Genomic DNA, 13282 nt, shown 5'->3' on the forward strand with positions numbered 1-13282 from the left:
TTTGAAATTCGCTGGCAATGCCGCTTGATTAACTGCTAGCATTAATGTGTAAACGATGTCATTAAGGAATGAAATGCAGAATTTGTCTCCAAGGCCGATACCTCTTCAACACAAACATCTATACTGCGCTGAATGCAAAGTGTTAAAGAGAGGAACAAAAAGGTGACTATGTTGAGTTGGGGAACAGGCTGGCTTGACCATCACTGCGTGTCCTCAAATCCACAACTGTTTGCCCTTCTCGAGTCTCAACGCCTTCCCGGTTCGTTTTGACCCACTTCTCCTGCTATTAGACACACCAGTAAGCACTTTGCTCAGAGGGGAGGCGGCGAGAGCTGCCGCGTGATGTCAGGGGGAACCGCGGGGGCGGCTGAGAAGGTCCCAGTTGGGAGGAGGGCGGGGCTGCAGCGCATTTGGGGGTGGAGACTGGGGCGGGGCAGGGAGGAGCCATGCTCCAGGGCTGCTGAAGTGCGGTAGCGTGGAGATGATGTGGGCCACTAGGGATGGAAACCGGCTCGATATGCACCCTAGTGGTACAGCATCCAGGCCACTCCTGTTCCAAATCATTCCAGGTAGGGGGAGGGAGGGGAGGGAGAGGCCTGCGGGGAAGGGGGCGGAGCAGAGGGGCGTGGCCTGTTCAGTGAGCCAGCCTCCTCCGCACGCCTCTATGCAGCCAAGGAGGGAGGGAGAAGGGAGGAGAAGGTGGAAGTCAGGACAGGAGATCAATCACAGAGCGCCTGTGTAGTGGAGCGCTGCAAGGTTAATGATAACTGGTTTCTGGCACGGCATACACGCTCACACACACTCACACACCCACACACACACACACACACACACACACACGCACACACACTTGCACAGACACACACGCACTCACGCTCCTCCATGCATACTGGAGTTGCACATGTGGTCATGCATGCTTGCGCACACACAGACACACGGACATGCACGTCACATTATCACCTCTTATATTTGCTGGGCACGTGCGTCACAAAGTCCAAGCATGTACGCCCACAAACGGCATCCTGCAGAACACGTGCACGAGCAGAATACGTGCACGAGCAGAATATGTGCACAAGCAGAATATGTGCACGAGCAGAATACGTGCACGAGCAGAACACGTGCACGAGCAGAATATGTGCACAAGCAGAATATGTGCACGAGCAGAACACGTGCACGAGCAGAATATGTGCACGAGCAGAATATGTGCACGAGCAGAATATGTGCACGAGCAGAACATGTGCACGAGCAGAACATGTGCACGAGCAGAATACGTGCACAAGCAGAATACGTGCACGAGCAGAACATGTGCACGAGCAGAATACGTGCACGAGCAGAATACGTGCACGAGCAGAACACGTGCACGAGCAGAATATGTGCACAAGCAGAATATGTGCACGAGCAGAACACGTGCACGAGCAGAATATGTGCACGAGCAGAATATGTGCACGAGCAGAATATGTGCACGAGCAGAACATGTGCACGAGCAGAACATGTGCACGAGCAGAATACGTGCACAAGCAGAATACGTGCACGAGCAGAACATGTGCACGAGCAGAATACGTGCACGAGCAGAATACGTGCACGAGCAGAACACGTGCACGAGCAGAATATGTGCACGAGCAGAATATGTGCACGAGCAGCACCCTCTGCACAAGACTGCACAAAACACAGGATGCAAATTCCCAAGAGTGAAGGTACTGACCATGAAATCACAGTAAAACGGGAGGCATAATTGGAAAATGATAGGAGGGTTATAAATTAATTTTTTTTTTACTGCAGCGCAAAAAATTTGGCACGACAGGGAGCTCTGCTCGAAAATTGATCTTTTTTAAGGGTAAATGCTTCAAAATTACACAGACTTCAGCAGATAGGAAGCATTTTCAAAGTCAAGCGTCTTACTGTTTGTCCACAGCTTACTGGTCATTTATGCAAGGAAACATCAAAGTCATCCAGAACACCACGGACAAGCAGAAAACAGATAACTGTCTCTCCAACATTGGCGCAGATCTTAGATGAATTATTTGTGGTGACTGGGTGTCATTTGTGGTCAAATTAAACCTAAACAAACTGACACATAATAAGCAGGTAGAAAACACAGTCACGCGCTTGGGTCTCTGACTCCAGGTTTGCCGCTCTGAATAACCCTCTCCAATCGGGACGGCTCAAGAAACATCCATTACCTGAGTCATCTAATTTAATAACGGTAAAATAAACAAACCACAAAGGCCTGCGTGACTCTGGGCAAATCAGCGCATTAAAGCAGAAAAAAACGACTCTTTATCAGAGCACACTTTCCTGCCCAGGTAAAACATATTATTCTAAATCAGGGTTGCGTGCAGTTTCATAAAAACAAATTCAATGCTTTTTAATACCTTTTGGAGACCTAAGCAAATCGAAAATTATAGCCCGTCCACACCATGACAGACCCACATGGACTCACCCATCGCACTCCCAGCCCAAACCAGCAGAGATGGAGATTCATAACTGGTACAATGGCTCAAATATGGCTCAAATATGACTGAAAAAAAGGTCTGAGAACCTTGGTAATGGAACATATGAGCCTCCGCCATTAGTGGTACAGCCGCTCACATGGAGGTGTATTTACCTTATTCATGGTTTTGTCAAATTGGACAAAAGAATTCTCACATGATTATATTTAAATAAGTGGAGTATCCCCAAATATCACTAAACATGTGGTTTTCTCTTCTCCACAGGTCAGTCTCAATCTGCACTCTCAATCAGCGAATGGTGCTTTAAAAAACTGTGTGAATCTTGTTATTGGATTTACATGGCTGGTACTGACTAGTCAGGCAAAGAACCTGCCGTATGTCTGTTTCCAAATCCGAATGCTTAACTCCAGCTGTAATCCAGCTGTGTCTGCTGTAATGTCGCACTGAACCTCAGCAGAACTCAGCAGTTAACAATCCAGCATATGATTTCTCTCATGTCATGCTCCTTTGACATAAACTAACATAAATGCGACTCAGATTTCATGTGAAAATCGAGTGCCTTAATCCTCACTCTACCGACCTAAAAATCCTGCACAATGCACATCTTGCCTGGGAGCCTTTCAAAACAGCCATCGTTTTTTTTTTTCATTTGCAGATGAATTTACATTTTCCTGTTGTGCTTGGCTGTTCGCCTCTTCTTCCAAAAGTAAGCATGCAAAATTACATGAACACAGTCATGCAGAAAAAAGCATAACACGAAACCACAAGAACTAAATGAAGTTGTAATTATACGACGACAAGCCCTGACGATGCTTTCTCAATCAGCCCCAAGGCATCATTTCCAAAGTTAAAACCAAGAAATATTTCATAAAAATATTTTGAGACTTTATTTCTTTGAATTTGAAAGAAATCCACCTTTTAAGATGATTTAAGACTTTTAAAGGATGTGTAGGGAAATATTTAATTTGAATAAAATGGAACAATATAAACAAAGATCAATCAGTGCAAAAAGCCTGTTATCATAAACTACAGAGTCGCCGAATTTCTCGTCTGCCATTTCCGACACAGAAAAATCACGACTTTGTTGCCTGATGCGTTTTCTGCTAGGGGAGAAACTGTTTCGTTTCATTGTTGATGGTTATCCTTTTGAGGTTAGTACACTGAATTATTGCACAGACATGCTGTGACATGCAGCATCGCCTCGGTCTCGCTTTGAAGATGCCAACATATATGGTGTCATGACGGATGGCTGCAGCAGGATAAGACTGCGTCACTTCTGGTTAGTGATTTTAACCTCACCGTCGCTGTGGCGCTGATTGGACTGATGTCCAATCGGTCGATGCTCTGGTGATGACAGGGTGTGTTGTGGCACAGCAGCAGAACCGAATGCAGCAATCTAGTTTGCCGAAACACCTTCTCACTGTTTTTCCACTACGGAGGGATTACACATGGAGGCCTGTACCTGCCACATACTGTTCATAGAAACCAAGTAAAATGCACTGCATTCTAACAAAGGCAAATTTTGAATTCACAATTCTAAAATTCACCTTATTCTTTTTTGTATTACCTGTACATCTTAAATACGCTCAATGCAGCTGGAAACATTTCTGCGATTCATACCACACAGTCATACAGCGCAGGCCCGAGATGCTGCTTGCTAAACATTGCAAGCCAGCATTTTTAAGTACCACAGAAGCCAAAAATGTTTGCTCACAAATTGCAGTTTAGTATTCCCTTGTGGCCCCCCCCCCCCCCCATCTGCTGCTCCGTCTTGATCGCAAGTTATCTGGAATCAGGCGCTCTCAGGTAAAAGCTCGTGTCCTACGTTCTGGTGAGGAGAACACGAAGAGATATATCTTCTCAGGAATTAGCTGTCTAGACTGCATGCAGAAAACACGCTGGTAACCAATACCTAATTGCATCCTGTTGGGACAACCTGTCCTCTCTCTTTCAGGAGGCAAAGATAGAGGGTGGTAGATGTTGCACCAGCATGGTGGGACTACAGATGGGGTGATTCATCAGCGTGTCCCGCCTGTTTTGTCTCGCTTCTGATATTAATTACCGTCTTTCCCAGCGTCCCGAAAGCAAAGGACGAATGTGAAATTGTGTCATGGCGTTGGGCCGGCGAGGGGAGAGAACACAGGAGCTTTGTGTGGCTTTCGACTGAGATTTTAATGAGCGGCTCCGGTCCTGGCCAAGGGTCATTAATCACGTCCAATACGGCGGGGTGCAGGCGGCGGGGCCAGAACCTGCAGTGGCACCGCACCGCCTGGAAGGGGTCTGCCGTTTTTGGGTCCAAACATGGGTCGGTGGCAAGCCATAACCAGACCACAAAAAACAGCTCTAGGGCAGGGGAGCAACGCTAGAGCCGGAGAGCAACGCTAGAGTGGGAGAGCAGCTCTAGAACGGGAGAGCAGCTCTAGAACGGGAGAGCAGCTCTAGAGCAGGAGAGCAGCTCTAGAATGGGAGAGCAGCTCTAGAGCAGCACTAGAGTGGCAGAGCAGCTCTAGAGCAAGAGAGCAGCTCTAGAGTGACAGAGCAGCTCTAGAGTGGGAGAGCAGCTCTAGGGCAGGAGTGCACCTCGTCTAGCTGGCTCGTCCTGTCCTTCATCTCCTGCTCTCCTGCTCTCTCTTCCTCTTCATCTCCCTGCCGTATTCTTATCCAGGAAAGCCATCCCCGCCACTCCCGCTTCTAACAACATCTTACACCACAACCCACCACCTGACCCACACAGATCTTTTCAAATGCGCAAATGTTCGATCCCTATGGTAACCCAATAAAAGAGCAGCGAGAAATCTCGCGTCTGACCTTGAGCCCACATTCTCCCTCTCAATGCAGCGTTCGCCTCTCCCCGCCCGGCCACTGGCCACGCCGCGTGACGATACTCAGGTAAGAGCTCTGAAAGAGGCTGGGCATCGTCTGGAGGGAGCGCGGAGAAAAACGCTCGCCCTCTCCAGACGCTCCGTGACTAATCCACGGGCAGATCGGCGCTGACGCGCGGAGGGAACGCAGATCGCCATGCTGCGGAAAATGCCGCGGGCATACGCTGCAAACCGCCCGACGTTCTCTAATGGCGTCTAAACTCCCGTGCCAGAGCGCGGCTGCGGAGGTCGGGTAACGAGGTCGGGTAACGAGGCTGCCACCGGCGAGAGGGACGTCGGGCGAGAGCCAGCAGCGGCAGGCGGGAGCGGAGGAGGTGCCGTGACCGTTGGGTGACAGCCCAGCAAAAGCCCAAGCACCCTGCCTCTCTCAATTCCCCACCTGACCCCCAAATGAACCCCACACCCCTGGGGGTAGGGAGGGGGCAGGGGGCGGGGGCGGGTGTAAGGGCACTGCTGAAACAGTACGCCACCGCCAGGCCCATAGCCTCCACCCGGAGGGGGGGGAAAGGGTAAAGATAAATAAATCAGTGTCACTGCTTGACATTCTTACCATCTGCTGGGTGAATTATTCAAATCTGCAATAAATGGCAAAGCAGGGAGCGGTGATGCGGGGTAATTAGAGCCCTGTCAGAGGTGACACATGACGACTGCCTGTGACTTTTCCTAGCTGTTGGGTTTTTTGACTTTATATTAAGGCGCTGGAACTGCATAGCTGCCTACCTAGCTGTGGCAGTGTGGTTTAAGCCCTTGCCCCCTGGGGTAAATGACAGCGGCGATCAGGTACGGCGACCCCTCAGTGCTGAATAAATGCCAACCACGAGGCTTCTGCCATGACAGAAATGTCACTGACGGGGCCTGGAGGAGCCCGACTCCTTCCTGATCCTCATCGGCTGAGAAGAATGTGTCCCAGCTCAATAAGATTGGAGATCAAGGAATACACAAGCCTCCATCGATCACGTGAACAAAGATGCGTTCGCCTCAATCAGAAATCCAATAAAATATTATTATAATAAATCATGGATCACAAAACAGATGAATTCTTCATTGCAGTGGTTAAAATGGCTTTTGCTGCTGACCGTAATGAGGGCCTGGTGGGCACGAGGTGGAATGGAGCAGTTCAATTGGTCACCAGATGATCTTTTTAAGCTTGCTTTCCCAGAATGCCCGTGGGCCCCGGGTCGCCACGCTGTGTTGCGCGCATGACATCATAATCAGGGACCGGGGCTGGGAAAAACGGGTCTGGAGGGAGTCAATTAACGCCGGTCAGCGAGGAGCTCCGGCTTTCTGTGGGCTCGGGCTGCCTCCGTGCGGAACGACAGAGCGTAAGAGAGCTCCGAGGAATGAGGAGGAACGTGGAGCAGCCGGCTCTCCTCCATCCCCCCCCCCCCTCCCAACAGCGCCTGCCAAGCCGACATCTCAATCAGGCGAAGGAGGTCTGCGGCACGTGAAAGGGCTCCTAATATGGAGTGTGTAGGGCACAGGCAACAGGGAAGCGGTTGGGGATTCAGCCGACTCCTGAGGGCACTTCACTCTGCCCAGCTGTGCCATGCATATTACACACATCACTCTTCAAACACATTACATTCAATCGCATACCCAGCCGCAGAAGCTGGGAAGCTCTATAGCAGAGTGCCAATACAAATTTATGACCAGAAGTACCGCACAACTACCGTCTTTGTCTCTATGGATCTCTATTTCACTCTCTCTCCCTGTCTCTCTTTCTCTCCCTGTCTCTCTCTCTCTCTCTCTCTCTCTCTCTCTCTCTCTCTCTCTCTCTCTCTCTCTCTCCCTGGTGTCACCGGGATGCAATTGCCTCAGGGGCCTATAGAAATGCGGTTCCAGCACCAATGACATAGTTCACTGGTCCAATTAAGCATGCTAGATTTAGCGTCATTAAGACAGACATCTTTGGGAAGGGACAAATTCAAGATGAAATGAAGGGTAAGTGATTCCCCATCAAGCGTAGGCGAGGACCGGGGCCGAACCCCGTGCCTAGCCCGAGACAGTCAAGATTAGCCCAGACGGCAATAAAACAAGCCCTGGCTCAGTGATGAGAGGCAGAGGAAGGCCAAGGTCCAGTGCACACGAGCACAAGGACCTGATTGAAAGCTTTATGATTTACTGGTTTTACTGTCGATACCGGGATGCCGGACCAGAATTCAAAGAGGCAGGCTGCCTCCCTGGTTCCCTTGTTCTGCACGTTCCCTAGTAGGGACCTAGTGCTCGAGCTTCCCTGTCCACACGTGAGCAATGAAGGCAGCCACTGCAGCTCTTTCCTCTCGGCCGTCCACACGACCTCCCGTTTTGCAGGGCGACCGCAAGCACAGCGAGGGGTGACGGCGGAAGGTTAACTGTGACTGGGACCTCCAGGGAGGCCGGAGAGCACAGACACGAAAGGAGTTGACCTCCTCAACAGCACAACACGCAAACCACAAGAACCTCCCCCCTCCCCCTCCCCGTCCCTTCCGCCCGCCCCCCTACCGATGTACCGGGTCAATGTCATCTGCTCCCCCACCGACAGGAGCGGGCGTCATACGGCAGTACCCGGAAGATACGGCGGGGGTCGTCGCGGTCCCGTGTGACAAAGTCACGCCGTGGGAAGTCGCTGAAGTGAGCTCCCGCAGAAGTAAAGTGGGAGCGAAGGTGAGCCTGCGTTAATGCTGCATCAGGGTTCGTTTTACGAGCCGCTGCCTGCGTGAGCTTCTCCTGACGGGCAGCACCGACTGCTCCAACATCTCCCCTTATTAAGAGCACCGACGCTGGCCCGATGAAAATCGCCGTAGAAACGGTGGGGGCGGGTGTGTGTGTCGGGGGAGGTGGGGGGGAGGCGATGTTGAATTTTTATGTTCGGTGCACACCCACCCATCACTGTAGTGCATTAGTTCTCCAGAGCCCGCGGGCGATAGTGCTTTTTTTATTTGTTTATAATGTTAAGACATTCCGCGAATGGCCGAAGTGGAAGCGTAAATTGTGCATACTTACATTTAGGCAATCGACAAAGCTCGTTACTACAAAACACGACATCTGCGTTCGTGGGGAATGGGAGGGAAATCCAGTAGTGCTGTCAGGAGGAGCAGGAGGGGAGGAGGAGAGGAGGGGAGGAGGGGGAGACAGTTAAGGGCGGCAGATGCTTGGAAGGTAAATTGAAAACAAAACAAAACAAAAAAAAAAAGGAGGTTGAAATATCCCGAGAAACGTCATATTACCAGAAACGTCGCAGAGATTGAACTGGTGATGTTGCGACGGGGAATGTCTTTTTAAACTTGCTTGTTGAATGCACATGTAAATAGAGCTGTAGAGGCGTCGGGCCCTCCGAGCAGACGGGTCTGCTCCTGCTCGACGTGAGGAGCTGGTAAAACAGGTGGAAGACATGCAGGAAGCAGAACGCGCTGTCTTTATGATCTAGCATCCGACCGTCTACGCCGCGAAGAGTCACGAAGATGACTCAACAACGTCCAACCAAGACGGATGAAGCGATTAACCCCGCGGCCATTATGTTGTCATGGAGAACGCTGTTGTCTGGGAGATGATGCGGGCGAAGGGTGTCGGAGCGCAGCATTGGCCGATTCAGCAGAAGCGTGGGGAGTGTGCGCGGGTGAGGCCCGTGATCCCGCCGCATCCTCTCTTAACCATCTGTGATTTTCACTTCGTTTGTTCCAGACTTCACTCACATCTGTTACGATTCCCCATCTCTCTCTAACCCTCCGCCGAATATGGAATTTGCACTCATGTGCACTTACACACACACTAGCGCAGCTACAGACGCAAACAAAGAGCAGAGATGAATAGAACTATAATGCCTTGGTTCACACATGGCACGGAACAAATATAGTATGAAGGTGAAGTATCAAGTATCAGTTAACCTAGCTATGCAAGGATTCACATTTTGGATTCATCATTGTATTTGGAACACTTCCATAATATGGATATCATCTGTATCAACTGTTGATATAATTGTACCTTCCTATGTGCTTTAATCCCCTAAGGACCATCGTGCATAAATATGGTATTATTTAAAACTTTTTCTTATCTGATATAATAATAATCTTTATATGTATAGCACCTTTCATACATACATACATGCAGCTCAAAGTGCAAGATGGCAACAGATCTAAGGGTTGCAAGGATCGTCTTGTTATGTCTGTTACCTCAGCTCTAATTATGAACTATGGTGGGTGGACAGATGGACAGACATATGAACAGATAGATATATGGACAGAACTGAGAGTTATGCAGATAGAAGCTGTATTGATATTTAAATTGCAGGATTATAATAGCAAATAGAAGATCTACATATATTTGGGAAACCAGAATTTACAGGCGATTTTAAAGAGGCAATAACAGCAGTTTAGGGTGTTCTTGTACTTGTGCTGTGCAGACAGTGGTTAGCATAAATTAATTATTGCCAAAGTCTTCATGTTTACATACTCTAAGTCTTCCTGAAATTAATTAGCAGATTTGGTAGTGTGTGAACGGCTATTCTGACTTAAACATAAAAATCTGATTTTTTTTGTCTTCTGCTAAATATGTAAAAAGTCCTTCTAAATATTGTCCTAATTTCCCATGAGCAAAATGTTGTGCATTGACTCTCAATCGCCTTTCACTGTTTCATTCTGCAGTTATGTTCTTCCATTTCTCTTCTACTAAAGGACTCTCTAATCACCACTGAACACCCAAATGCTTTTAGCTGTTTTGTGAATAGTACTGCAGCAAAACTCAATATTCTCAGTGACTCCAGAGGTTGAAGCAGAGAAAGACCATATTTTCTTCTAACTAACTTTAGCACAGGTGAAGAATTTCAAGTACCATTTGAGCTAATTACATTTATATCGCACTCTCAAGTGAATCAGAACAGAATTTTTATTAGAGTAACTAAACGTCCTCGCAAAGTTGGTATGTAGCATCTTGGTACGTCAGTATGTGAAGCGCAATTTTGAGAAGAAAAACCCAAAGCATCCCGGAGACGCACCGAGGCACTAATGACGACAACGTTATCGAGGGACCATACAAGTTTGAGGAGCTGGGAAAGAGCTTGCCGCCGTCTCCAGAGCAGGCCTCCTTTGGCTGCAGGCATCCTGAAGAAATAATGACTTGTTTGATGCTAACACTTATCCATTAACCTCTAATATACTGCTTTGGTACTTGACAAAATATCTCAATCATTGATAGATTAATTCAATGAGAAGCCAGTGTGAAACTGATTGGTGGTTTTCCCCTAATGCGAAATGTATGCTCAGCCACAGTTAAGGCTAATTACAGTCCATTATTTTAACACTCAGCAAGACTGAGGCAAACGCAGTTAAAAGAGTCTTAAGAGTTGAAAAATGTGTACTACTATTTACATATGTTGATTGCCACCTTGTAACTCCCCCCCCCCTTTTTTTTATCTACCAATTTAGAATTTTTTACTGCAAATTCATAATAATGCATACAAATCAAAGCAAATGTCAGATATGGCATCTTAAATTATTTGACAAATTTCTTATTTCTTATTGCTGTTTATGTTGTTTATTTGGTTATTATTTTACCTTTTACTTTGAAGTACTTCCATGTTCTGATTTTTTTTTCTTTCACTTTCTTCCTGATCCCTTACGGTATGCATGGCGGCATTTGCATCACGACACACTGTCCACTTGTTTTCATGCTTTAGCCGAGAACACTCTCCCCTCGTACGATGTCGTCGTGGCTGGAGGCACATGTCATCCAGCAGTAATTACCTTCACCTTCTGCCTCCTGAGCAGACCCGGCTGAGAGAGACACTAATCAGCGAAGAGTTACGGCACTTCTGTCAATCCGTACGATGTACAGCTCCACGATACTCTCCAATACCAGCCCTTCACAACAGAAAATACGAAAAATGAAACATATATATAAAGAAAGAAAAAATAAATAAATAAAGTCTTGCTCCAAGATCTTTGGTGCATTCTGATGGAATCTTAAGTAACAATAATAAAAAACTGTTTGACTATTGCAGTCTTTCTTGTGAGGGTGTACATATATGCCCAGATATTGCCAAGGATATTGCTTACATATTCCTGTTCTCATTTGCACACTGCTCGCCGTGTTTTGCCTGTTTGGGTTTGTGTCTCTCACTGCTGTCACCTTCTGCAAATGCTTCAGTCAGAAACATCACAGAAATAGCACTGAAACAAAGAACCTCGCTGGGAGAAGCCAGTGCACACGTGGCCCTGTCTTCCTTTACCAAAACTTTCAAAATCATGTTAAAGACGTGAGGAGTGTGTTTGAGATGAGAGAGTGTGAGGGATAGCAGCGTGGCGCTCGACATCAGGGAAAGGGGATGTCACAGTTGTAAAATGCCCCGTCTGTACATCAGGGCTCACCTTCTGAACGGGACTGTACCATGAACACCCCTACCCTTTTACAGAGGGCCGCATCTGTGAGGGAACAGTACACAGAAGCGCACTGTTTCCATAGACAGCCTCGAATAAGTGAAAAGTTCAACATGGTCGGTAATTCATTTATTCAAGGTTAGCTGTACTCTGTGAAATACTCCGTGTACACTATGGAATGATGATCACAGTGCGAGCACGCACACGCACACGCACACACACACACACACACACACACACACACACACACACACACACACACACACACACACAGCTAGAAAGCCTATTTACCCTAGCTATTCTCTTGACATTTTGCAGCTGTCAGAACCCAACATGTCTGGTTGTGAGGAGGTGCGTCAGGAAGCTCCTGCGTTCTCCTCCTCTGAGTGGGCCAGCCCACTCTGTGCGTCCTCTTCAGAACCACTGACCACCTCCAACCAGCACACAGATCCACCTGTAATGCAACACCTGACACACGAAACACTGCAGTGCATGTTGGACCTGCCACTGTAGACCGTGCACACACACAGTGGGGATATCTGTAACCTCTGAGTGATGAGTCAAACTGTAAACTTGGGTCCGCTGTTTGCAGCTCACCACCGGCAGCACTGAGGTTCACAATTATGTTTTGAGCCAATCCTGCTCGGACAATCCTGTTAGAAATGATAAATGTTCTTATTCCCCTGAGATTTACAGAGGAAGGAAATTGCAAGAACACCAACCGAGTCTGTGTGATGTGTGTATATGTATATGTTTGTGTGTGTGTGTGTGTGTGTGTGTGTGTGTGTGTGTGTGTGTGTGTGTGTGTGTGTGTGTGTGTGTAACTAACGGAGTGCACCACGTGTGTGTGTGTGCACCACCCACGTCATAGTGAGATGGCGCAGCAGATGTCTTCAGGCAGAAGACAGAAGGAACACTGAGATAACGCCATCCTGATGGCACCTTCATTACTGGGCCGTTATTGGAACGTCCTGGGCCGGGTGAACTCACAAATGCCACAGACAAGCGTCATCTGAAGAAGAATATCAGCAACAAAAACTGTAAAATCTGGTTGTGTGGCATTAACACCGACGCCCACCGCTCAACTTTGCATTTGGCGTTCAAAAACGAAAAAGTTCCGCACCCGAACCTGGAAAGACACTAAGCATCCTGCACCCAAGAGCCGTACGCTCGGCAACGACGCAGGCCCAAGTGGAGCCGATGCTTAGCGACCATCGCCGTGCCGACGGCATCGCATTCCAGGAGGCGGGAGCTAATGGCGGTCGTTCGTTCCCAGCACTGTGACACTAATGCAGCTGGTGTCAGATTAGGGAGAAATTTATCAGCACAGGTAGCTATCAGTAGTAGAGCAATACGGAGACCTCCCATTACGTGGTTAATATGGGTGCTATGCAGTGTCTCGGTGTCGCATTAGCTATGGATTGGAAAGAAGACGGGATTCACACTGCTCTGAGAAGGTTTCACCCCCAAGAAGTACGAGAATGCATTCTGTGTTCGCACCTAGCCAGTACCAGGTGGTTGTTTTGTTGGGTTTCTTTTATTCTCTCAGCCAAAGGGCTTTTGTACCTAACAAGAATATTTTAGCATTGTAACAATACAC

At 48.1% G+C, this 13282-nt stretch overlaps 1 protein-coding gene across 1 annotated transcript in view; it reads right to left on the bottom strand.

The window, feature by feature from the left end:
• Positions 1 to 11038, bottom strand: part of LOC143527600 (teneurin-2-like) — a 39155-nt gene extending 28117 nt beyond the window's left edge. The window contains exon 1 of the mRNA XM_077022909.1: positions 10861 to 11038. The gene's annotated coding sequence lies outside the window, so the exon portion shown is untranslated. The remainder of the gene's footprint in view (positions 1 to 10860) is intronic.
• Between the last annotated feature and the right edge of the window lie 2244 nt (positions 11039 to 13282).

Source organism: Brachyhypopomus gauderio, chromosome 11 (genome assembly GCF_052324685.1).
Source record: "Brachyhypopomus gauderio isolate BG-103 chromosome 11, BGAUD_0.2, whole genome shotgun sequence".
In the NCBI taxonomy this organism is placed as follows: Eukaryota; Metazoa; Chordata; class Actinopteri; order Gymnotiformes; family Hypopomidae; genus Brachyhypopomus; species Brachyhypopomus gauderio.